This window comes from Triticum aestivum, chromosome 3B, assembly GCF_018294505.1.
Source record: "Triticum aestivum cultivar Chinese Spring chromosome 3B, IWGSC CS RefSeq v2.1, whole genome shotgun sequence".
In the NCBI taxonomy this organism is placed as follows: Eukaryota; Viridiplantae; Streptophyta; class Magnoliopsida; order Poales; family Poaceae; genus Triticum; species Triticum aestivum.
The window spans coordinates 569,439,623-569,444,014 of NC_057801.1; positions in this window are offsets into that span (position 1 = coordinate 569,439,623).

The window sequence follows — 4,392 nt, forward strand, 5'->3', positions numbered from 1 at the left end:
CACCGCCACGCGCCGGATCCGGCCAGATCGGGCGGGGCCTGTCCTCTCCTTCACCTCTGGCCGTCGTCCGTGTCTTCCCCGTCAAGTCCGGTGACAACTCCGGCGCACCTCGTAATCCGTGCCAGATCCAGATCCAAACAAAGGTTGACCCCGTTTTTCGACCAAGTCCCCGTAAATTTTGACATTATCATGCCATGTTCATCACATCATATCTCTGCATCCGTAGCCCCGTTTCGTGCGTGTAATATGTAAAATTGTTCGTCTCAACGAGTGCTTCATTTCATTCCATTGCATCATGTTCATTTGAGTTCATCTTGATGCCTGAATCTCCGTTGCAAGAGTGCTATGTGATGTTGTCTGCTGTCTGTTAACATAATGTGCTCTTTTGTCATTTTTGCCATGTTTGATGTGTGCATCCTATGAGGTTGATGTCTGCATGTGTTTTGAACTATGCCATGCCATCTTTACAGAGGTGCTTACCATGTATTTTTGTGATCAGTGTGGTGACTAGCACAAGCATGCAAACTAGGCATCGTGATATTGCTGATTTTAGTCCCTGTTCTGCTGTTATTCTGATGCCATGTAAACTTGATGCTACAGAGAGATCCATGCATATTTGGAGATACTTCAGTAAGGATGTTTTGAACATATGGTTGTCCTATTTGCAATTATGGAGTAGTCTAGCATGTCATTCTCGTGCTCTACTTTTGCTACAAAATGTTTCCTGGCAGATTGTTTACATGTTATTCAATTTTGCCAAGGTTGTTGTAGTTGATCCTTGCATGCTATGAACTTGTTCTTGCCTTGGTTTGTTTCATAAACATGTCTTCTTGCTGATGCTATGCTTATCTTGTCATGCAATGACTTGTGGTGAGTGAATCGAGCTTGTTAAGTAGGGTACTTGCTGTTGCTGTTTTGCTAGGCTGAATCTGTTATTTGGTGATGCTATGTAAACCTGCTGCTACAAATCATTCTATGCATAATCTGGAGATGTTCACTAAGGGTGTTTTGTTCTACATGTCATGCTCTATCCACCCGTGCCCCTGGTTGAAATTGTAGCTTGTTGTAGGTTGTTCATATCTTGCTCCAAAGTTGCTAAATAATGTTGCTGTCAGCCTGTTAACATTAAGTTCAGTTGTTGCCATGATTGTTGTTAGTGATCCATGCACCCTATGGACTTGCTCTTGCGATGCTTAACTTCATAAACATGTCTTCTTACTATTGGTTGCCTTGCCATGCCAATTATTGCTCTGTGGTGAGTGGTACAAGCTCATCAACATGCCAACTTATTGTTGTTCCTGCCATGTTTGAATCTGTAATATAACTTGCCATGTTTACATGGGTGCCATCATATTTTCTGATCCTTTTTGGCTCATGGTCAGTAAGGGACTTTTGTTCTATGCATTTAGTAGTAGCATGCCATGCCTTTGTTTGCCATGGTAAGTTCCTGTAACATGTTGTTTGATAGCTCTGAACATTGCAACCTGATGTTATTTTCTGCAAAGTCTGAAACTGATATTACTTGCAATCTTGCCATGTGTGTTTGAGCATGTTCTAGTGATTTCTGTAGATAGCTCAGTGTTCATGTTTTGTTATGCTTTACCTGTACATCATGCCCATACCTTTTGTTTTCTTGTTGAGATCCTGTAGCATGTTGTTTTGATGCTTGCAATATGCCTAGTTGCTGTTTTGGACAGCTTGTCCTTTAAACTTGTATAGCGTGTGTGTGTTGAACCGTTGCTCCGTTTTGCGTGTGCTCTATATGAAACTTGCTTAGAATTGCATGTAGTTTCATATTATCATGTTGCATCCTTGTTTTGAGGTGTTTGCTTGATGTTTGGGTGCTTTTAGCATCAATGCCATGTTTAACTTGTTTTGCTCATATCTTCTAGGCCGTAGCTCCGAACTAAATGAACTTTATATGTAACTTGACTAGAATCTCGTGTAGATCATCTCGGTGCATCTTAACTTGCTGTTTAACAACTTGAACATAAGGTTTATTCAGATCTGGACCAACTTCGAAATTTGCATATGAGGACTTACCGGAATTGTTATATGTTGTTCCCGGCCTCATTTGAACTTGCCTTGAGGTCTTGCTCTTGTTTGCATCATCTCTTGCCATGAGTAGCTTCATGTAGCTTTTTCATGCATCATGCTTGTTTGTGCATCATGCCTTGTTTATGTGTGGTGTGTTTACCTTGTTTGTGTGCTTCTTCTCGATAGTGCCCGTTTCGTTGCAATCGTGAGGATTCGTTCGTCTACGCTTGGTTCGGCTTCATCCGTTCGTCTTCTTCATGGACTCGTTCTTCTTCCTTGCGGGATTTCAGGCAAGATGACCGCTACCCTGGATCTCACTACTATCATTGCTATGCTAGTTGCTTCGTTCTATCGCTATGCTGCGCTACCTATCACCTGTTTATCAGGCCTCCCATATTGCCATGAACCTCTAACCTTTGACACCTTTCCTATGCAAAACGTTGCTTGGCTATGTTACCGCTTTTGCTCAGCCCCTCTTATAGCGTTGCTAGTTGCAGGTGAAGTTGAAGATTACTCCTTGGTGGACAGGATTTTGGTTGGGATATCACAATATCTCTTATTTATTAATGCATCTATATACTTGGTAAAGGGTGGAAGACTCGGCCTTTTGCCTGGTGTTTTGTTCCACTCTTGCCACCCTAGTTTCCGTCATACCGGTGTTATGTTCCCAGATTTTGCGTTCCTTACGCGGTTGGGTGATTTATGGGACCCCCTTGATAGTTCGCTTTGAATAAAACTCCTCCAGCAAGGCCCAACCTTGGTTTTACCATTTGCCTCACCACCACCTATACCTTTCCCTTGGGTCGGCCAACCCGAGGGTCATCTTTATTTTAGCCCCCCCGGGCCAGTGCTTGTCTAAGTGTTGGTCCCAACTGAGCTGCCTGCGGGGCCACCTTGGGGCAACTTGAGGGTTGGTTTTACTCGTAGCTAGTCTCATCCGGTGTTGCCCTGAGAACGAGATATGTGCAGCTCCTATCGGGATTTGTCGGCGCATCAGGCGGCTTTGCTGGTCTTGTTTTACCATTGTCGAAATGTCTTGTAAACCGGGATTCCGAGTCTAATCGGGTCTTTCTAGGAGAAGGTATATCCTTCGTTGATCGCGAGAGCTTATCATGGGCTAAGTTGGGACACCCCTGCAGGGTATAATCTTTCGAAAGCCGTGCCTGCGGTTATAGGCAGATGGGAATTTGTTAATGTCCGGTTGTAGATAACTTGACACCAGATCCGAATTAAAACGCATCAACCGCGTGTGTAGCCATGATGGTCTCTTCTCGGCGGAGTCCGGGAAGCGAACACGGTTTCTGGGTTATGTTTGACGTAAGTAGGAGTTCAGGATCACTTCTTGATCATTGCTAGCTTCACGACCGTTCTGCTTGCTCTCTTCTCGCTCTTATTTGCGTATGTTATCCACCATATATGCTTAGTCGCTGCTGCAGCCTCACCACTTTACCCCTTCCTTTCCCATTAAGCTTTGCTAGTCTTGATACCCATGGTAATGGGATTGCTGAGTCCTCGTGGCTCACAGATTACTACAACAACAGTTGCAGGTACATGTTTTGCGATGATCATGACGCGAGAGCGATGCTTGCTTGCGTTGAGTTCTTCTTCTGCTTCTTCGATCAGGGGATAGGTTCCTGGTCGGCAGCCTGGGCTAGCAGGGTGGATGTCGTTTGGGTTCCTGTTTGTGTTTCATCCGTAGTTGGATGATGCCCTTATGTATTGTGATGTTGTATTCGAGTGGCATTGTATGCCTTATGTATGTATCCCCATCTATTATGTATTGTTGATGTAATGATATCCACCTTGCAAAAGCGTTTCGATATGCGGGTCTATCCTTGGTGGGACCTTCGAGTTCCTTTTGGATAGGGTCGCATATTGGGCGTGACATCTACACTCAAAAATGCATCTATATACATCTGTATGTGGTCCATACTGGAATCTCTACAAAGACATATATTTAGGAACAGTGGCAGTACATTACACAAAATCGTAGGTGGCATGTAGGAATTCCAGTGCACTACATTAGGCTCCCTTAGAGTGCCTGCTAGTCCAGCATACAGAGTCATGGCTAGTTTATGGTACGCACACAATCGTTAATTGGTGGTTTAAATATGCGCAAGGGATATGCAATGTAGTATCATGTAGAGATGTCTGAAATTAGCCATGTCAACTTGCAGATAGGGTTACACAATGAAAACGTACAACAGGTATGTGGCAATTTCGTGGAACATCGCAAAAAAAGGAGAGGCAGCGGTGAGCCTATATAGTGTGCTATGGTACGTCACTCCTCCATTGCAGTTATTTGTATGCCAGTTCAATTAGACAAGTCTCTTAGGGACAGTTATTACGAGTTAT